Here is a 22,804-nt window from a genome sequence, read left to right on the forward strand (position 1 = left end):
CTTCAGTCTTTGATCAATTTTTGTCTATGAATTTCTTTTAGGAGCAATTTTGATCAAAAGTATTGTAGGTGAGTTGATGCCCACTTCTGTCTTTGTTAGGGATTTACTGCTATGAACAGACACCATGACCAAGGCAAGTCTTATAAAAAACAACATTTAATTGGGGCTGGCTTACAGGTTCAGAGGTTCAGTCCATTATCATCAAGGTGGGAGCATGGCAGTATCCAGGCAGGCATGGCACATGAGGAGCTGAGAGTTCTATGTCTTCATCCAAAGGCTGCTAGTAGAAGACTGACTTCCAGGCAACTAGGGTGAGGATCTTATACCCACACCCACAGTGACACACCCATTCCAACCAGGTCACACCTATTCCAACAAGGCCACACCTTCAGATGGTATCACTCCCTAGTCCAAAGATATACAAACCATCACATTCCACTCCCTGGTCCCCATAGAATTGTTCAAAAACATGAGTCTATGGGGGCCATACTTAAAGATAGCATAATGCAAAATTCATTTAGTCCAACTTTCAAAGTCTTCATACTCTATAGCAGTTGCAACAATGTTAAAAGTACAAAATTCAAGGTCTCTTCTGGGATTCATTCAACTTATTGAACTGTAATCCCCAAAGCAAGGCAGGAAACCAGCTGGGCAAACTCCAAACTCTGCATCTCCATGGCTGATGTCAAAGCAGTCTTCAGATCTCCACTCTTTTTTCATCTTTGTTGACTGCAACAAACTGCTTTCTCCTGGGCTGATTCCACTCCCTGTTAGCAGCTTTCCTCAGCATGTATCCCATGGCTTTGGCATCTTTAACATCTTTGAGTCTCCAAGGCAATTTCAATGTTATAGCTTCTTGTTTCAGTGTCTGGGATTCCACTTGATCTTTTGGACTCCTCCTAAGGGCGGGCATCACTTTTCCAGCTCTGCACTCTGTAGCACTCTAAGCTCAGGTTGATCCACTCCACTATGGCTGCTGTTCTTGGTGATCATCCCATGTATCTCCAATACACTGGGGTGTTCCACTCCAACTAGGCTACACCAATAGCCTCTCATAGGCTCTCTGATTCAGGGTACCAAGCCTCAAATCCTTTGCATCACCCCTTCAGTCCTGAGCCATTAACTACAGCTGAGGTTTCACCTTCTCCAATGGCGTTCCCTGGCCTCTCACAGTGCTAAGCCTCAGCTTTTCTCCATGATCCCTTCATTTCTTCACAAGCAGTACCACCTGAGTGACTCTTATACATTACCAAATCCAGCCACCGCATTAGGTAAAACCTTGGGTATCTCTGGAACACAGCTTCTTTGTGCTCCCAGGAAACAATTTCCAGAAGATTTCACCTCAGTGATGCTAGTCTCTTCTTAATCACGGCTAATTCCTTAGCTCCAGCTAACCAGAATCAATTTTCCTAGAAGTTCCTTCCATTCTTAACTCTAGAGCCAGAGCCACATGGCTGAAGCTGCCGAGTTCTGCTGCTTATAGGAACTAGAACATGATCCCCTTGTACTATAAAATTATCACTAGCTTTATGTTTTCTAAATCCTTCACTGCCTAAGCTTGGCTATCCTGGTTCTTGCTCTGTAGATTGACCTTGAATGCAGAGATCAGCATGCCTGTCTCATGGGATTAAAGGTGTGTACCACCATGCCTGGATTTAATTTAGCTGGGTAGGATCTTGCCCCAAGGTCCCACTCCCTTAATCTGTTATCTCCTAGAAAACAGATTTTGCTCCACTTCACTTCCCGGTATGCATTTAATACTCAAACCATATATTTTATATTTGGCCTTTCTAAGCTTGCTATGCTTGTTCAAACTTCTCTTTGTGAGACTTAACCAGAGAACAGAGTCTCTGCTGGGCTTTTTTGAAACTTCCTTTGTCAATGCAGTTAATTCAATTAATCCAACTCTCTTCACCTTAGCCTCACGCAGACTTTTCAGACAAGGTCAAAACGTAACCACATTCTTCACCAAAATACCACACACTGAAATTCTTCTCTTTTGAAATTTCTTGGGACAGGTCCCTTCCGGTTCACTCGAGCACCGGGGTACCTTGCCAGCGGAGTCTCCGGACACCTGCAAGGACCCACACAGGATTCCCCACGGGATTCTAAGACCTCTGGTGAGTGGAACACAGTGTCTGCTCCAATCCAATCACGCGGAACCTGAGACTGCATTAACTAGGGAAGCAGACAACCCGACCTGAGCTGGGGCACAAGTCCCTTTCGGTCCACTCGAACACCTGGGTGCCTTCCCAGTGGAGTCTCCGGACACCCACAAGGACCCACACAGGATTCCCCACGGGATCCTAAGACTTCTGGTGAGTGGAACACAACTTCTGCCAGGAGGCAGGTTCGAACACCAGATATCTGGGCACCTTCCCTGCAAGAAGAGAGCTTGCCTGCAGAGAATACTCTGACCACTGAAACTAAGGAGAGAGCTAGCCTCCCGGGTCTGCTGATAGAGGCTAACAGAGTCACCTGAGGAACAAGCTCTAATCAGAGACAACTATAACAGCTAGCTTCAGAGATCACCAGATGGCAAAAGGCAAACGTAAGAATCCTACTAAAAAAATCGAGACCACTCACCATCATCAGAACGCAGCATTCCCACCCCACCTAGTCCTGGGCACCCCAACAAAACCGAAAATCTAGACCCAGATTTAAAAGCATATCTCATGATGATGGTACAGGACATCAAGAAGGACTTTCATAACTCACTTAAAGAAATACAGGAGAGCACTGCTAAAGAGTTACAAGTCCTTAAAGAAAAACAGGAAAACACAACCAAACAGGTGATGGAATTGAACAAAACCATACTAGACCTAAAAAGGGAAGTAGACACAATAAAGAAAACCCAAAGTGAGGCAAGCTGGAGATAGAAACCCTAGGGAATTAATCTGGAACCATAGATGTGAGCATCAGCAACAGAATAAAAGAGATGGAAGAGAGAATCTCAGGTGCAGAAGATTCCATAGAGAACTTCGGCACAACAATCAAAGAAAATACAAAATGCAAAAGGATCCTAACTCAAAACATCCAGGAAATACAGGACACAATGAGAAAACCCAACCTACGGATAATAGGAGTTGATGAGAATGAAGATTTTCAACTTAAAGGGCCAGCAAATATCTTCAACAAAATTATAGAAGAAAACTTCCCAAACCTAAAGAAAGAGATGCCCATGATCATACAAGAAGCCTACAGAACTCCAAATAGACTGGACCAGAAAAGAAATTCTTCCAGACACATAATAATCAGAACAACAAATGCACTAAATAAAGATAGAATATTAAAAGCAGTAAGGGAAAAATGTCAAGTAACATATAAAGGCAGGCCTATCAGAATTACACCAGACTTTTCACCAGAGACTATGAAAGCCAGAAGAGCCTGGACAGATGTTACACAGACACTAAGAGAAAACAAATGCCAGCCTAGGCTACTATACCCGGCCAAACTCAATTACCATAGATGGAGAAACCAAAGTATTCCACGACAAATCCAAATTCACACATTATCTTTCCACAAATCCAGCCCTTCAAAGGATAATAACAGAAAAAAAAAACAATACAAGGACGGAAATCATGCCCTAGAAAAAGCAAGAAAGTAATCCCTCAACGAACCAAAATAAGACAGTCACAAGAACAGAATGCCAACTCTAACAACAAAAATAAAAGGAAGTAACAATTACTTTTCCTTAATATCTCTTAACATCAATGGACTCAATTCCCCAATAAAAAGACATAGACTAACAAACTGGCTACACAAACAGGACCCAACATTCTGCTGCTTACAGGAAACCCATCTCAGGGAAAAAGACAGACACTACCTCAGAGTGAAAGGCTGGAAAACAATTTTCCAAGAAAATGGTCTGAAGAAACAAGCTGGAGTAGCCATTCTAATATCGGATAAAATCAACTTCCAACTCAAAGTTATTAAAAAAGACAAGGAGGGACACTTCATACTCATCAAAGGTAAAATCCTCCAAGAGGAAGTCTCAATTCTGAATATCTATGACCCAAATGCAAGGGCAGCCACATTCATTAAAGACACTTTAGTAAAGCTCAAAGCACACATTGCACCTCAAACAATAATAGTGGGAGGCTTGAACACACCATTTTCATCAATGGACAGATCGTGGAAACAGAAACTAAACAGGGACAAAGTGAAACTAACAGAAGTGATGAAACAAATGGACTTAACAGATATCTACAGAACATTTTATCCTAAAACAAAAAGATATACCTTCTTCTCAGCACCTCACGGGACCTTCTCTAAAATTGACCATATAATTGGTCACAAAACAGGCCTCAACAGATACAAAAATACTGAAATTGTCCCATGCATCCTATCAGACCACCATGGACTAAGGCTGATCTTCAATAACAACATAAATAATGGAAAGCCAACATTCACATAGAAACTGAATAACAGTCTTCTCAATGATACCTCAGTCAAGGAAGGAATAAAGAAAGAAATTAAAGACTTTCTAGAGTTTTATGAAAATGAAGCCACTCGGTATTCCTCGGGTGAGAATTCTTTGTTCAGCTCTGAGCCCCATCTTTTAAGGAGATTATTTGATTTTCTGGAATCCACCCTCTTGAGTTCTTTATATATATTGGATATTAGTCCCCTATCTGATTTAAGATAGGTAAAGATCCTTTCCCAATCTGTTGGTGGTCTTTTTGTCTTATTGACGGTGTCTTTTGCCTTGTTGGTGGGATTGCAAGCTTGTACAACCACTCTGGAAATCAGTCTGTGCCTCAGAAAATTGGGCATAGTACCTCCGGAGGATCCTGCAATACCTCTCCTGGACATATATCCAGAAGATGTCCCAGCCGGTAAGTAGGACACATGCTCCACTATGTTCATAGCAGCCTTATTTATAATAGCCAGAAGCTGGAAGAACCCAGATGCCCCTCAACAGAGGAATGGATACAGAAAATGTGGTACATTTACACAATGGAGTACTACTCAGCTATTAAAAGGAATGAATTTATGAATTTCCTAGGCAAATGGATGGACCTGGAGGGCATCATCCTGAGTGACGTAACCTAATCACAAAGGAATTCACACAATATGTACTCACTGATAAGTGGATGTTAGCCCAGAAACTTAGGATACCCAAGACATAGGATACAATTTGCTAAACGCATGAAACTCAAGACGAACAAAGACCAAAGTGTGGACACTTTGCCCCTTTTTAGAATTGGGAACAAAACACCCATGGAAGGAGTTACAGAGACAAAGTTTGGGGCTGAGACGAACGGATGGACCATCTAGAGACTGCCATATCCGGGGATCCATCCCATAATCAGCTTCCAAACGCTGGCACCATTGCATACACTAGCAAGATTTTGCTGAAAGAACCCAGATATAGTTGTCTCTTGTGAGACTATGCCGGGGCCTAGCAAACACAGAAGTGGATGATCACAGTCAGCTATTGGATGGATCACAGGGCCCCCAATGGAGGAGCTAGAGAAAGTACTCAAGGAGCTAAAGGGATCTGCAGTCCTATAAGTGGAACAACAATATGAACTCACCAGTAACGCCCGGAGCTCGTGTCTCTAGCTGCATATGTATCAAAAGATGGCCTAGTTGGCCGTCACTGGAAAGAGAGGCCCATTGGACTTGCAAACTTTATATGCCCCAGTACAGGGGAATGCCAGGGCCAAAACGTGGGAATGGGTGGGTAGGGGAGTGGGGGGGGGCATGGGGGACTTTTGGGATAGCATTGGAAATGTAATTGAAAAAAAATACGTAATGAAAAAAAATGAGTTACAGAGCTAAACAGAGAATTCTCAAGAGAGTAATCTCAAATGACCGAGAAGCACTTAAAAGAAATGTTTAACATCTTTACTCATGTGTGAAATGCAAATCCAAATAACCCTGTGATTTCACCTTATACCAATCAGAATGGCTAAGATCAAAAACTCAAGTGACAGCACATGTTGGTGAGGATGTGGAGAAAGAGGAACTCTGTTGCTGTAGGATTGCAAATTGGTACAACCACTCTCAAAATCAATCTGATGGTTCCTCAGAAAATTGGAAATAATTCTCCCTGAAGACCTATATGTACCCTTCCTGGGCATATACCCAGAAGATGCTCACCCATACCATAAAGACATGCTCCACTATGGTCATAGCAGCTTTAATCATAATAGCCAGAAGCTGGAAGCAACCCAGATGTCACTCAACCTAACAATGGATACATAAATGTGGTACATTTATACAATGGAGTACTACTCAGCTATTAAGAACAAGGACATCATGTATTTTGTAGGCAAATAGAAGGATGGAACTTGAAAATATCCTCCTGAGTGAGGTAATCCAGACACAAAAAGACATTCATGGTACATACTCACTGATAAGTTGATATTAGGCAAAAGGAACAGAATGCCCATAATACACCCAGTTAAGGGAGAAGTGAGGATGCTTAAATCCACTTCAAAGGGGAAACAAAATAATCATGGGAGGTAGAGGGAGGAATGGACCTGGATAGGAGAGGGGAGGGGGATAGGCTCAGGTATGGGGGGGAGACAGAAGAGAGTCCCAGAGAGCCTGGATAATGAATGGAAATATGCAGGCATCAGGGGTGGGCCATGGGGTGGGGAATTCTAGAATGTCCCAGAGACCCCAGTATTCAATGTGGGTGACCTTAGCTGAAATGCCTAACAGTGGGTATATAGAACCTGAGGAGAGAACCTCCAGTAGTCAGACAGGACCTCCAGTGGAGGGATGGTATAATGGTTTGTATATCTTTGGACCAGGGAGTGACACCATCTGAAGGTGTGGCCTTGTTGGAATAGGTGTGACCTGGTTGGAATGGGTGTGTCACTGTGGATGTGGGTATAAGATCCTCACCCTAGTTGCCTGGAAGTCAGTCTTCTACTAGCAGCTTTTGGATGAAGACATAGAACTCTCAGCTCCTCCTATGCCATGCCTGCCTGGATACTGCCATGCTCCCACCGTGATGATAATGGACTGAACCTCTGAACCTGTAAGCCAGCCCCAATTAAATATTGTTTTTTATAAGACTTGCCTTGGTCATGGTGTCTGTTCATAGCAGTAAATCCCTAAAAAAAGACAGAAGTTGGTAGTGGGAGTGGGGTATTGCTGTGATGGGCCTGACCATGCTTTTATTCAATAGAATGTGGATTTTTGGACTTTGGATTTGGAACTCAGTGGAATGCTTTAAATGGGGCTTAATGGGTCATCCTAGTAGGAATATGGAAGACTTTGTTGCTGGTTGTAATTTGAACTGTGTTGACTTGGCCCAAGAAATTTCTTTTTTAAAAATATTTTTTATTACATATTTTCCTCAATTACATTTCCAATGCTATCCCAAAAGGCCCCAATACTCTCCCCCCCCCCCACTTCCCAACCCACACCTTCCCATTTTTTTGACCCTGGCGTTACCCTGTACTGGGGCATATAAAGTTTGCGTGTCCAATGGGCCTCTCTTTCCAGTGATGGTCGACTAGGCCATCTTTTGATACATATGCAGCTAGAGTCAAGAGTTCAGGGGTACTGGTTAGTTCATAATATTGTTCCACCTATAGGGTTGCAGATCCCTTTAGCTCCTTGGGTACTTTCTCTAGCTCCTCCATTGGGAGCCCTGTGATCCATCCAATTGCTGACTGTGATCATCCACTTCTGTGTTTGCTAGGCCCCGGCATAGTCTCACAAGGGACAGCTATATCTGGGTCCTTTCAGCAAAATCTTGCTAGTGTATGCAATGGTGTCAGCATTTGGAAGCTAATTATGGGGTGAATCCCTGGATATGGCAGTCTCTAGATGGTCCATCCTTTCGTCTCAGTTCCAAACTTTGTCTCTGTAACTCCTTCCATGGGTGTTTTGTTCCCAATTATAAGGAGGGGCAAAGTATCCACACTTCAGTCTTCATTCTTCTTGAGATTCATATGTTTAGCAAATTGTATCTTATATCTTGGGTATCCTAAGTTTTGGGCTAATATCCACTTATCAGTGAGTACATATTGTGTGAGTTCCTTTGTGATTGGGTTACCTCACTCAGGATGATGCCCTCCAGGTCCATCCATTTGCCAAGGAATTTCATAAATTCATTCTTTTTAATAGCTGAGTAGTACTCCATTGTCTAAATGTACCACATATCTGTATCCATTCCTCTGTTGAGGGGCATCTGGGTTCTTTCCAGCTTCTGGCTATTATAAATAAGGCTGCTATGAACATAGTGGAGCATGTGTCCTTCTTACCAGTTGGGACATCTTCTGGATATATGCCCAGGAGAGGTATTGTGGTATCCTCCGGTAGTACTATGTCCAATTTTCTGAGGAACTGCCAGACTGATTTCCAGAGTGGTTGTACAAGCTTGCAATCCCACCAACAATGGAGGAGTGTTCCTCTTTCTCCATATCCTCGCCAACATCTGCTTTCACCTGAATTTTTGATCTTAGCCATTCTGACTGGTGTGAGGTGGAATCTCAGGATTGTTTTGATTTGCATTTCCCTGATGATGATTAAGGATGTTGAACATCGTTTTCAGGTGCTTCTCTGCCATTCAGTATTCCTCAGGTGAGAATATCTGTTCAGTTCTAAGCCCCATTTTTTAATGGGGTTATTTGATTTTCTGGAGTCCACCTTCTTGAGTTCTTTATATATATATTGGATATTAGTCCCCTATCTGGTGTAGGATACATAAAGATCCTTTCCCAAGCTGCTGGTGGTCTTTTTGTCTTATTGATGGTGTCTTTTGCCTTGCAGAAGCCTTGCAATTTTATGAGGTCCCATTTATCGATTCTCGATCTTACAGCACAAGCCATTGCTGTTCTATTCAAGAATTTCCCCCCTGTGCCCATATCTTTGAGGCTTTTCCCTACTTTCTCCTCTATAAGTTTCAGTGTCTCTGGTTTTATGTGGAGTTCCTTAATCCACTTCGATTTGACTTTAGTACAAGGAGATATGAATGGATCAATTCTCATTCTTCTACATGATAACAACCAGTTGTGCCAGCACCATTTGTTGAAAATGCTGTCGTTTTTCCACTGGATGGTTTTAGCTCCCTTGTCGAAGATCAAGTGACCATAGGTGTGTGGGTTGATCTCTGGGTCGTCAATTCTATTCCATTGGTCTACTTGTCTGTCACTATACCAGTACCATGCAGTTTTTATCACAATTGATCTGTAGTACAGCTTTAGGTCCGGCATGGTGATTCCACCAGAGGTTCTTTTATCCTTCAGAAGAGTTTTTGCTATCCTAGGTTTTTGTTATTCCAGATGAATCTGCTGATTGCCCTTTCTAATTCTGTGAAGAATTGAGTTGGAATTTTGATGAGGATTGCATTGAATCTGTAGATTGCTTTTGGCAAGATAGCCATTTTTACAATGTTGATCCTGCCAATCCATGAGCATGGGAGATCTTTCCATCTTCTGAGATCTTCTTTAATTTCGTTCTTTAGAGACTTGAAGATCATACAGATCTTTCACTTCCTTAGTTAGAGTCACGCCAAGGTATTTTATATTATTTGTGACTATTGAGAAGGGTGTTGTTTCCCTAATTTCTTTCTCAGCCTGTTTATCCTTTGTGTACAGAAAGGCCATTGACTTGTTTGAGTTAATTTTATATCCAGCTACTTCATTGAAGCTGTTCATTAGGCTTAGGAGTTCTCTGGTGGAATTTTTAGGGTCACATATATACTATCATATATTTGCAAAAAGTGATATTTTGACTTCTTCCTTTCCAATTAGTATCCCCTTGATCTCCTTTTGTTGTCTAATTGCTCTGGCTAGGACTTCAAGTACAATGTTGAATAGGTAGGTTGAGAGTGGGCAGCCTTGTCTAGTCCCTGATTTTAGTGGGATTGCTTCCAGCTTCTCACCATTTACTTTGATGTTGGCTACTGGTTTGCTGTAGATTGCTTTTATCATGTTTAGGTATGGGCCTTGAATTCCTGATCTTTCCAAGACTTTTATCATGAATGGGTGTTGGATTTTGTCAAATGCTTTCTCAGCATCTAACGAGATGATCATGTGGTTTTTGTCTTTGAGTTTGTTTATATACTGGATTACGTTGATGGATTTCCATATATTGAACCATCCCTGCATCCATGGGATGAAACCTACTTGGCCAGGATGGATGATTGTTTTGATGTGTTCTTGGATTTGGTTAGCGAGAACTTTATTGAGGATTTTTGCATCAATATTCATAAGGAAAATTGGTCTGAAGTTCTCTATCTTTGTTGGGTCTTTTTATGGTTTAAGTATCAGAGTAATTGTGGCTTCATAGAATGAGTTGGGTAGAGTACCTTCCTTTCTATTTTGTGGAATAGTTTGTGAAGAACTGGAATTAGGTCTTCTTTGAAGGTCTGATAGAACTCTGCACTAAACCCATCTGGTCCTGGGCTTTTTTTGGTTGGGAGACTATTAATGACTGCTTCTATTTCTTTAGGGGATATAGGACTGTTTAGATCATTAACCTGATCTTGATTTAGCTTTGGTACCTGGTATCTGTCTAGAAACTTCTCCATTTCATCCAGGTTTTCCAGTTTTGTTGAGTATAGCCTTTTGTAGAAGTATCTGATGGTGTTTTGGATTTCTTCAGGATCTGTTGTTTTGTTTCCCTTTTCATTTCTGATTTTGTTAATTAGGATGCTTTCCCTGTGCCCTCTAGTGAGTCTGGCTAAGGGTTTATCTATCTTGTTGATTTTCTCAAAGAACCAGTTCCTCGATTGGTTGATTCTTTGAATAGTTCTTCTTGTTTCCACTTGGTTGATTTCACCCCCGAGTTTGATTATTTTCTGCCTTCTACTCCTCTTGGGTGAATTTGCTTCCTTTTGTTCTAGAGCTTTTAGGTGTGTTGTCAAGCTGCTAATGTGTGCTCTCTCTAGTTCCTTTTTGGAGGCACTCAGAGCTATGAGTTTTCCTCTTAGGAATGCTTTCATTGTGTCCCATAAGTTTGGGTATGTTGTGGCTTCATTTTCATTAAACTCCAAAAAGTCTTTAATTTCTTTCTTTATTCCTTCCTTGACCAAGTTATCATTGAGAAGAGTGTTGTTCAGTTTCCACATGAATGTTGGCTTTCTATAGGTTATTTTGTTATTGAAGATCAGCCTTAGTCCATGGTGATCTGATAGGATGCATGGGACAATTTCAATATTTTTGTATATGTTGAGGCTTGTTTTGTGACCAATTATGTGGTCAATTTTGGAGAAGGTACCATGGGGTGCTGAGAAGAAGGTATATCCTTTTGTTTTAGGATAAAATGTTCTGTAGATATTTGTTAAGTCCATTTGTTTCATCACTTCTGTTAGTTTCACTGTGTCCCTGTTTAGTTTCTGTGGAGAGAGATAGGGAAGAGGGGACTGTTATTCAAATTTTACAGCCTTAGGTGTTAGGAGGGGAATAAGGAGGAAGGGGGTGGCAACCAGCTCTTAGTACAAGGCCCTTTGACTTGTTAAGGAGATTGTGAAGGGATCACTTTCTCACGGGATGGTCTCTGACATCTCCTCCTTCTGAATTATATTTAATAAGGCCACACTTAACTGAGGTGATCAAATAATCTTTTTATCTTTAGATGAGCGGGCATTACCATGTCTGGGGGGACATTGACCCAATTCCTCCCATGGGTGCTGTCACAGACCCACACTTGTGGCTCTTGGTATCTTTTGGGGAGGTGAGGCAGAGCCTTTGAAAAAATTATTAATTGTAACTGAAATTAGATACCAACCTCTTCTTAACCGGGTTTGTCTCTCGAGGAACTCAGAAATGGTCTATATGGACCTTCCCCTGCAATAGTTTGCACCCATGCTGGGCCCATACTGGATTCGCATTTATCACGAACCAGCATGCACAGTTCTGAGTTCTGTGCAGCTCCCATAGGAGAATTGTCAACCTCAGACTCAGCAAGGCCTCTGTAGGAATTATGCCAATTGTAACACCACAATTTGTGGCTCTCAAGCTATAATAGGAGCTGGAGGTCACCCCTCTTTGTCCCTATAGTCTCCAAAGCCTGAGGAACCAAGGGGACTCTGCATTAGCAGTAAGGGTGGAAAACTGGAGAAGAGTCGCTGTTTCTGCCTCGGTGGGAGGAGGATCTTCTTCGTCTGAGTCCCGGATATCCAGCTGATGGTAGTGGACTGCAACTGGCTTACTTAAAGCAGCTTCAATCTGCGACTTAACAAAACTGGTTAATTTTCTAAAGGCCCAGGGGCCAAAAGACAAAAGCAGCATAATACCCAAGAAAGGTCCCAAAAGTGTGGGAAGCAAGGTAGTGACCCAAGGAGAAGTAGAAAACCAATTTTTATACCAAAATTCTTGTTTCTCTCTGTTGTTTTCTCTCTTCTAAACTAGCTCTAACTTTGTCTATGTTATCTTGAACTAAGCCAGTCTTGTCAGAGTAAAGACAACATTCTTCTAATACCTGACATTTCTGTCTTTGTAGCCTTAATATGTTATATCCTGTCTTATTGTTGAGACCACTACTTCTAAGACATTAACCTTTGCCTTTAATTTTTTATCTACAATAAGTTGCTAATATTCTTATGCATATCATTAACAAAATGATCAATATGCAGCTGTTGATCTAAAGCTGTAGTAGATATTGAAGTTAAAATTGTAACTAAAGCAGTAAATCTAAAAATTGCTCATTTGACCTTTTCCAAGTTTGTATTTCCGGATTTTTTAAACTAAGGATCATTTCCTAATTTTAACAGGCAACAAAACATAAGGAGGTCTCTTTAACAAAATCATAACAGCAAATTCCTTATCTAAATTAGGATCCACGGGATTAGTTAATTGACAACAATTACAATGAATATGAAAAGACTTGTCAAGATTGGTGATCTTAACTCTTAAAATTATCTAACAATATAGCATATAGGTAAGGTACAAAAGCTTTCACAGCTATAGGGGAGTTGGCCTGAATGGCCAAAAACAGTGTCTCTGATGAAATCTTGTTAAATACACTGTAGCAGTCTCTCTGCCCCACAGGTCATCATTTATAGTTGTCCTCAAGTGGACACTAGGTCGGCTCTCCTTGCTGTAGCCCGTGGCGAAGATAGGAAGTTTCTTCATCTTGTTCGTAAGTGTCTGCTCTCCCTGATTCTTCTTTTTCTGTGCACTCAACACAGCCTTCTTGTCATCACTGCCAGGGCACTCATGAATTCACAGGTCAGTCTGTCACATGAATCATTCTGGAAGCTAGCATGCTTTTGCAGCATTCTGTGGATAAAACAGAAACACTGCCCCCTTTTCCCCATAATAACCTTCTGTTTAGGCTTATGCCATGTGTTAATGAGTGGATCCTTTTTATCTCACCTAGACATGATTATGTCTAGTTTTAAGATACTATAAGGCATTTATTAAGTTCTTAGACATCTAAATTTTAAAACTCTTAACAATAAAAGTATGATTTAAATAATGTACAGGGGGTATAATTTTTCCCCTTTTTTGTTTTTAAGAAGATAGAGTTTTAAAGTTTTATAATACCTTGTCTTTGAGAATTAAAAAATTTTTGACAAAACCACTTAAATACTGGACTGTTATAGTCGGTTTTAATATAACATGGACAGTGACTAATTACACTTTCAATTGTTTCTCTTGAAGAGAGATTGTAACTAGAATGTTTGAAACGTTATTATAGTCACATGTGTATAATTTATATATTTATTAATCAGAAATAAGAGAAAGTCCTTAAGTTGTCTCTCTGAATAACTACCTTCTAGGGAAAAACAGTTTGATCAGTAAATCTAAAACCCAAATAATTATAAGGATCCTGAGTTTGTATCTTTTCAGGAGCTATCTGTAATCTTTATCAGTTAAAGCTTTATGTAAACCTCTATAACACAAAAGCAAATCCTGGGGGTCTTTTCCAGGCGACCTAGGACAATTTCTTAACTGTCTAAAAACAGTCTTCTTAAAGGAACAGTATTTTTTCTTATAAGTTGCATAAGCAATTGCAAGCTAGAGAATTAATATTGACTATTAATATACAACTTAAAGTTTGATTGTTCAACATTTTTAAACACCATCTTTAGCACACAATTTAATTATCTGTGCTGAAACAGGAGGAAACTCAAAAGAATAATCTTCTGATTTAAATCACATATACTTTTCTCTCATATAAAGGCTATTTTTTAAACACAGTAAATGGGATGCATATATGCATGGATTTTAGAAGATATACAAGCATGCATGAAATATTTTTTTAGCTATCTTAGGATAATGATTATCAGTTTTACTTTATATGATGGTATGTAATAGATCAAACATTAATATTTTGCAATAACCAAATTAATGGCTGTTTGGAACAAGGAACAGACACTTATACATGTAAGCAAACTCTGTACACTATAACTTTATATAAAGTAGGCAAGTCAAATCACAATGTATTGATAAATTCCACAGCCTAATTGACCTTCTATAAATGTTGAATTTAAATTTTATTTAGAACAACATCTGGCTAGGTCTGTAATAAGGCTCTAAGAAGTGCCATACAAGCCGCGCTGAGGCTGCTCCCCTCTGAGCTCAGCCTTAACCCAAATGCAAACCTTTTTTAATCTAAACACTCTGCCAGAGTCTTGGCTCAAAGACTATCCCTATGTTGAAGTATCCTTAAAGACCTGTTTTCTTGTGTTTGTTCATGTTGTTTAGAAAGATTCTAACCTTGAGTTCCCAATTTTAAGTTAACTTTCTGTTACAAGCAAAAGGCTGCCTGCCCCTTTAAGAGCTCAGTTTGCAATCAGGCCCTCAGCAAGGCTTTTTTAGCTGTACTTGGCTCCCAGCCACAGTGTAGCTAACTTATCAACTTGTGCTGTATAATTTTGAAACTGCTTTTTAAACAAGTTTTAACCATTTATATTTTTCAACATGAAACACAGAACAATAATCATTCAAATCACAAAACAAAGACAAACATGAATTGACAGATATATGGACAATTTGTTTTGCTGCACCAAAAACAGATAATAGACAGACAGGGAATAGAACTTGGTGTCTCAAAGGGACACAGATATACTAACCAGAGCTAAGAATATCTCCATAGGAGGCAGAGAGAAAATGGGATGTCTCCCACTCTCCCTCTGTCTCCAGGAGAGCTCTGAAATAGCTTATTTTCATTTTTTCTCTTTTTTGCTAAAAGATCTCAAACAGGGGATAACTGCTTTTCTAAAACTTATTTTCTTCTTCTCATGTTCAGAGTCTACTTCCTTATCTCCTTTTTCTGGGAATTCTTCCAGAGAAGGGAGAGGAGGTACAGTGGCTGCTTCTGATAGTTACTCTTCAATAAGAAAAAACAGTTGTAGGGAGCGCATCGGGACAGAAAAGACAGATGCAGGGACCGCATCAGGACCCTCATTAGCTAGTTTATCATTTAAATCTCTACCTACCTTTCACCATTTTTTACAACGTATCTCTGCTTCATCTATAAAAAACCATGGACATACCTGGTCTATGAAAATAAAAAGTCTATCTATTCTTTTTTTTTTTTAACTCGTACTCTTCTTTCTCTGAGAGCTAACTTTAAACCTTTGATGAAGGCTGCCTCTTTAGATAGCTTATTTCCCATAACCTGAAGTGGAGATGACTCAACTCACCAAGGACTTCTCGATCTTCCGTGAGCAGCGGAAGGTGTCCTTCACTACTTTTAAATTCTTGGGGTCGTGACGAACTTCTCTGGAACCTCCACCGATTAGGAATTACGATCCAGACCTCGCCCTCACGTCGGGCGCCACTTATCTCGTCCCGCAGGATTCAGTTATTCGTGGGTGCGAGGGGGACCGCGAACCTGGAAGGAAATGGGAAGAAAAGAAAGAGAGCAGGACGACCAAGTAGATTTTAACCTATCAAGGTCTCGTTTATTAAGCTGAGGTGCTTTCTTTATAAAGCATACATCGTGAAAAATAGGGGAGGGATCGAGGGAGAGTTATACAAAGAACAAGGAAAAGGACGACTGCTGACATGGGGGCTGAAGTCAGGCGCCAAGCAGCAGGCACTTTGTATCTTATCTCCGGAGCCTTGATCCTCCTCAACAGCCTTGAGAGTCAAACTGGGCTCAGGCACAGCTCATGTCCTTGGATGTCATGGGAACTCAGGAAGAGATAGGGAAGAGGGGACTGTTATTTAAATTTTACAGCCTTAGGTGTTAGGAAGGGAATAAGGAGGAAGGGGGTGGCAACCAGCTCTTAGTACAAGGCCCTTTGACTTGTTAAGGAGATTGTGAAGGGATCACTTTCTCACGGGATGGTCTCTGACAGTAAGCTTCTTGTATGTTCATGGGCATCTCTTTCTTAAGGTTTGGGAAGTTTTCTTCTATAACTTTATTGAAGGTATTTGCTGGCCCTTTGAGTTGAAATTCTTCATTCTCATCTACTCCTATTATCCGTAGGTTTGGTCTTCTCATTGTGTCCTGGATTTCCTGGATGTTTTGAGTTAGGATCCTTTTGCGTTTTGCATTTTCTTTGATTGTTGTGCCGAAGTTCTCTATGGAATCTTCTGCACCTGAGATTCTCTCTTCCATCTCTTTTATTCTGTTGCTGATGCTCACATCTATGGTTCCAGATTTCTTCCCTAGGGTCTCTATCTCCAGCGTTGCCTCACTTTGGGTTTTCTTTATTGTGTCTACTTCCCTTTTTAGGTCTTGGATGGTTTTATTCAATTCCATCACCTGTTTGGTTGTGTTTTTCTGAAATTCTTTAAGGGATTTTTGTGCTTCCTCTTTAATGTCTTCTACCTGTTTAGCAGTGTTCTCCTGTATTTCTTTAAGAGAGTTATTAAAATCCTTCTTGATGTCCTCTACTATCATCATGAGATATGCTTTTAAGTCTGGATCTAGCTTTTCGGGTGTGTTGGGGTGCCCTGGACTGGGCGAAGTGGGAGTGCTGGGTTCTGATGATGGTGAGTGGTCTTGGTTTCTGTTAGTAAGATTCTTACGTTTACCTTTCGCCATCTGGTAATCTCTGGAGTTAGTTGTTATAGTTGTCTCTGTTTAGAGATTGTTCCTCTGGTGATTCTGTTAGCCTCTATCAGTAGACCTGGGAGACTAGCTCTCTCCTCTGAGTTTCAGTGGTCAGAGCACTCTCTACAGGCAAGCTCTCCTCTTATAGGGAAGGTGCACAAATATCTGGCATTTGGACCTCCCTCCTGGCCGAAGATGAAGGCCCAAAACAGGACCTTTCCCAGAAGCTGTGCTGCTTTGGCCTGTCACAGAAGCTTTTAGCTTCTGTAGTCCACACTCTCACCTGTGCAGACTACTTTCGGTGGAGTCTCAGAACCAAGATGTCTTCAGCTGATGCTGAGGCAAAGCCCTCCATGGCCGGGTGGACACCTATCCTCTGGCTGGGAAGGTGCCCAGATGTCTGGAGTCCAAAAAGGGGACTGCCTCGGAAGCTCTGTGGCTTCTGCCTGTCCCAGAAGCTGTTAGCTTCTGTAGTGCACACTCTCACCTGTGAAGACTACTTTCAGTGGAGTCCCAGAACCCCTGTATTTCTTTAAGTGAGTTATTAATGCCCTTCTTAAAGTTCTCTACCAGTATCATGAGATATGGTTTTAAACCCGAATCTTGCTTTTCGGGTATTTTGGGGTATCCAGGACTGGCTCAGGTGGGAGTGCTGTATTCAGATGATGGTGAGCGGTCTTGGTTTCTGTTAGTAAGATATTTATGCTTGACTGTCGCCATCTGGTAATGTTTGGTGTTAGTTGTTATAGTTGTCTCTGGCTGGAGCTTGTTTCTCCTTTAATTCTGTTAGCCTCTATCAGCAATCCTGGGAGTCCAACTCTCTCCTGAGTCTCAGTGGTCAGAGTACTCTCTGCAGGCAAGCTCTCCTCTTGCAGGGAAGGTATACAGAGGTCTGGAGTTCAGACCTGCCTCCTGGCTGAAGATGAAGCCCTGAAACAGGGCCTGTCCCAGAAGCTGTGTAGCTTCTGCAGTCTGCTCACTTACACTCCGCAGTCTGCATGCTCACCTTCACAGACTGGTCTCCAAGGGACCTGGGACACAAGATGGCTCCCTCACCTTCTCTGGTGGTCAGAGGCCTCCCAGGCAGCCACCTCTTCTCTAGCAGGGAAAGTTCCTGCATGTCTGCAGCTCAAAAAGGGGCCTGTCCCAGAAGCTGTATCACTTCTGCAGTCTGCTCTCCCACCCTCCACACTCAGTGTGCTCACCTGCACAGATTGGTCTTTGAGGAACCCGGGACACAAGATTGTCAGCAGCTTTTCTAACTTCCTTTGTTCTTGGACAATTTTAACATACAAAATATCTTTTTAAAAGGAAGTAATTCCTGTCACATACAACAATACAGATAAACTTCACAAGGAGTGTGCTAAAGGCAAAAATATCGATAAACCATGAATTTAAGTAGTTTGGAACTGGAAAGATGTCTGAGTGGTCAACAGCCCTTGATGTTCTTACAGAGGACCAGGATTTGACCCCCAAGCCCCATATGGCAGATCACAACCCTCTGTAACTTCAGTCCAAGGGGCTCTGATATTCCTCATGACCACTGCATGCACATGGTATACATACATACGTGCAAGCAAAACATCCATACATATAAAACAAAATTTTAAAAATAAATGTTGTGTTATTCCACTTATATGAGTTTTTTAAAATATTCAGGCTCATAAAACAAAAAGAGTAGTGATTCCTAGCAGGGGGAGGAGAATGGGGGGCTTGTTCTTAATGAGTGGGGAATTCCAAATTTGTAAGTTGAAACAGTTTTAGAGATTGATTTACAATGATGAATATAGTTAATACAACTGAATTTATTAAAACTGGTTAGTATATTTTTATTTAGTAAATTTAATATTAGAGTATTAACACTCCTTAAATAGAATATGCCCCTGAATATATGTTGACAATCCTTAGCATGATACATAAAGTTTTTTAATTTGAGCAGAAAACTATAAAAACAGCAAATGCAGCATTGTTCTACATAATAAGAGGAAATATGTGCTTTGTATTTGAAAAATACATTTTAAGGCATTGTCTTATTTATTGTCCTATTGCTGTGAAAAAGTTGTTATGATAAGGCAACTTATTATTATAAGAAATCATTTAATTGGGGGCTTGCTTAGACTTTGGTAGATCAATTTTGAGGGGACCATGTTAACAGCAAGCAGGTTTCTCACTAGAACTGCACCCTGGAATAAGTTTTAAGTGATATTTCCCTTTCTTATCACCTGGGGATGTGAATTCTCTGACTGAAGTCTCATATACGATTAAAATGTGATTAAAATGTGAAGATAAAATAGATAGCATATACTGAACTTAACAGTACAGAAACTTGAAATCTGGGTTATTGATACCTGCCAAGTCTGAGTTACCTACATTTATGAGAATAAAATTTGTATCTTGTTGAAACCAAGCTTTGACTATTCTTTCACATCATGCCAAACCTTACCATTGTAGCAAACACATGATGTGAGTAGAACCCATATTTGAGGAGTGGAGCTCAAGGTCGCACAGTGCTCCTGAAAATGAATGAAACTAGGAAGCAAGTGTGGTTGACTTTCATAAGGATAAAAGCCTTAGTTTGACAACTATGGGAGAAAACTCTTGGCCATCTACTTTCTGTTTCCTAAAGGGAACTGTAACCACTACAATGTGGGCTCATGCTATGTATGGTGAGCAATGTTCCCTTTCAGACAGCAGGAACCCTGTGTATGTGTACAAAGAAGGAGATGCCACACGAGGTGGTGTACTACAAAGCTGCAGTAGTTATAATTTGGAGGATAGTGGGGAAAGTGTAGATCACCTACTGAAAGACCCCCGAAGGGAGACCCTCACTCAAGCCTCGGGACAGCCGCGGACCCAAGAAGACACTGAGACCGAACTCAAAATGTTGAAGGCAAGATTTAATAAAGCAACAGCAAGAAAGCACATAGACCAGAGCTCTGGGGTCGAAACTCATGCACCTAGTATGGTGTAGAGGAGAATCGACTTCGAGCCAAATTTTTCACAGGCTTATATAGGAAAGACTCAAGGGGGGAGAGCGGGGCAGGGAAAGTACAAGTTTGCATAACTAAGGGGTTCTGCCAAGGGACAAGGGGTTCTGCCAAGGGTTTCTACGTAACTAAGGGGTCATGTCCTATTATTTGGCAATGTACCCGGTTCATTCTGAGGTTGTTCCAGGAGGCCCTTATCTCAAAAATGTTCTTGGAACAGTCTTTAGTTGGGAGGGTTCGAACTCTAGGGTGAGGAGTTCAGGAACGCATTCTGGGGTGAAGAGTTCAGGAGTGTTCTGGGAACACTCTCTAGATGGGAGGGGCCGGGCTCTGGGGTGAGGAAGAGTTCAGTAATTTTTTATTCTTCATTCCCCACTCCTTTTAGAAAATAGCTCTAATCTTAGAGCGAGTTTTCAACCTCTTGGAGGACCCGATATTGTTGCCTTAGTACCATAACTTGTACTGCATTTATCCTTTCTCTAATAAAAGCTACTAACTTATTAAGGATGCAGGGGCCAAAAGTAAGCAAAAGCATAAGTGTAATTAAAGGTCCTGCTATGGTGGAGAGGAGAGTGGTGAGCCAAGGGGACTTATTAAACCAGCTTTCGAACCATCCTTGTTGGCTTTCTCTTTCTCTTTTACGTATATCTAGGCGTTCTCTAAGTTTGGCCATAGAATCTTTGATTACTCCTGAATGGTCAACATAAAGACAACATTCTTCTTTTAGGGCAGCACAGAGTCCTCCTTCTTTAAGGAATAATAACTCTAATCCCCTTCTATTCTGTAGCACCACTTTGGACAGGGAAGTTAAAGATTCTTCTAATTTGGTTATAGACTGTTCTATAGTTCTAAGATCAACATCCATAGCTGCACGTAGTTCTTCATAGTATTGGGGGGTCTTGATTAAGGCAGCGGTTCCTGTACCTACTCCAGCCGCTACTCCCAATCCTAATAGAACTGCCAAAGTTAAGGTAACGGGTTCTCTTCTCCAGCGGACCCGATGCTCAAATTTGTCTAAAAAGGAGCTATCATCATGATACAGGAGTCTAGGAATAAGCTGAACCAAAATGCAGAAATCTTTGGAACTATTAAAAACAGACATAGACACACAAGGAGTGAGACCGGTATTGCAAGCCCACACTGTGTCTAGGGGGGGCACTAGATACTGACCACTTTTGCTAGACTGGATGTTCTGGGTCTGATTACAGAGGTGCCCTTTATCCTGAGGTACCTGGCCCAAACAAAGCCCTCTTCCTGAAACTGCTGCTAGAGTCAACTTTCTGTTTTCTCCCCAAAGGCATTGAGAATGATCTGAAGTAATATTATATGTCCTGATCTGAGCTATTCCTTCATAATAAGGGGGGCTAGAGGCATAGCATAACCAGCATGATTGAGTCATATTAGGGTTAGTCCTATTTAAAGCTAAAAAAGCTCCCTGGACTAGACTGACCAGACGGCTCTCTGTACCTAGGGGCGGTGGGGAAGCCAAGGTAGGCTTTATGAGGGGAGTATTAGTCCCTAGGGAGGGTACCACTGTGTTGGGCTGTGGAGTTGGTGGAGCTGGTACGGCCGGGACCTTTGGGGGAGCCGGTACGACTGGGGGGCTCTGTTCTATAAGGACCTTGTTGGGCCCTACGAGTGTCACCACCGGGTCTCTCACTGTCAGTCTGATCGTGAAAATGAACCCAGGATCTCTTAGTGGAATGTATACTCGCCAACCCCACCTATTTCCTTTAAGCCAACTCAGACGGTGTTGTTTCCCTTTCTCGGTGAACTTTATAAGTAGGGGGTTGCAGTATTTACCTTTGCATGGTCCTGGGGGGCTGTTTTTAAAAGCGCACCCATTCTCTGGTTATTTATAGGGGTTTCTTTCTCCTTGGTTTGACTTATCATAGCCACTACCTCGTTTTACCGTGATTAGGTCCCAGTCAGAGGAGGGCTTCCAGTAAGCTTCCCCTGTCGTTTCACATGTCCATTTACCACAAAAGTAATCTGATGCCCCCCCACATTCTTGTTGAAGCCTTTTGCTCCGACCCTGACCAGGGCAAACATAAAATTGTGCAGCTCTAAGATTAGCTCGGTAGAACTGCCCCGAACATCCATACGAGTTCCCTATCCCGCCCAGGACACACCGCTGTTCAGAGGGTGGGTTGCTAAGATCAGTATGATCGGGGAGGTCCCAATTGGGGGATCCTGCCGCTAACTTACAGATGTCAGGTGTGAGATCAGGCCACCAAGTCCAGAGGGGATGGACTGCAGTGGTTGCCCATACAATGTTTCCCTCCTCATTAAGCACTTCCCAGGACTGTTGAATTGGAGCATGAGGGTTGTGGTTCCCTAGGCTCAGGGTGGCGCCTGCGGCGCAAACGAAGCTTAAGAGGATTGTCAGTGGCTGCCACTGTCCAATTGTCTTCGTGGTTTTCTTCATCTTGACTGGCGGCCCCCTTGACATTGGAGGCGTGGATCCAGGAGACAATCCCGTCAACTTTTACCGCAGTAGGGGTTGTCAGTAACACCAAATAGGGTCCCTTCCACCGTGGCTCGAGGCTGCCGGTTCGATGCCGTCTGACCAAGACTTTGTCTCCAACTCGGAACCCGTGGGGTACTGCGGTGGTCCCTGGGGTATAGGCTGCCTTCAGTTGGTCCCAAATCTGGGTCCTAATCACTTCTAGGGCCTTTAAATGAATAAGCAAAGAGGAGGGTAAGACAGGGTCAGAGTCGGAAACCAATGTTCCACCAGCTTCCATTAAGGGGGGAGGTCCTCCATACAGAACTTCAAAAGGAGTGAGCCTGAAATGTCCAGGGGTGTTTCGGGCTCGGAAGAGCGCAAGAGGGAGGAGAGCCACCCAGTCTTTCCCGCAGGTCTCAATGGCTAATTTAGTCAAGGTCTC

Source organism: Mus musculus, chromosome 13 (genome assembly GCF_000001635.26).
Source record: "Mus musculus strain C57BL/6J chromosome 13, GRCm38.p6 C57BL/6J".
In the NCBI taxonomy this organism is placed as follows: Eukaryota; Metazoa; Chordata; class Mammalia; order Rodentia; family Muridae; genus Mus; species Mus musculus.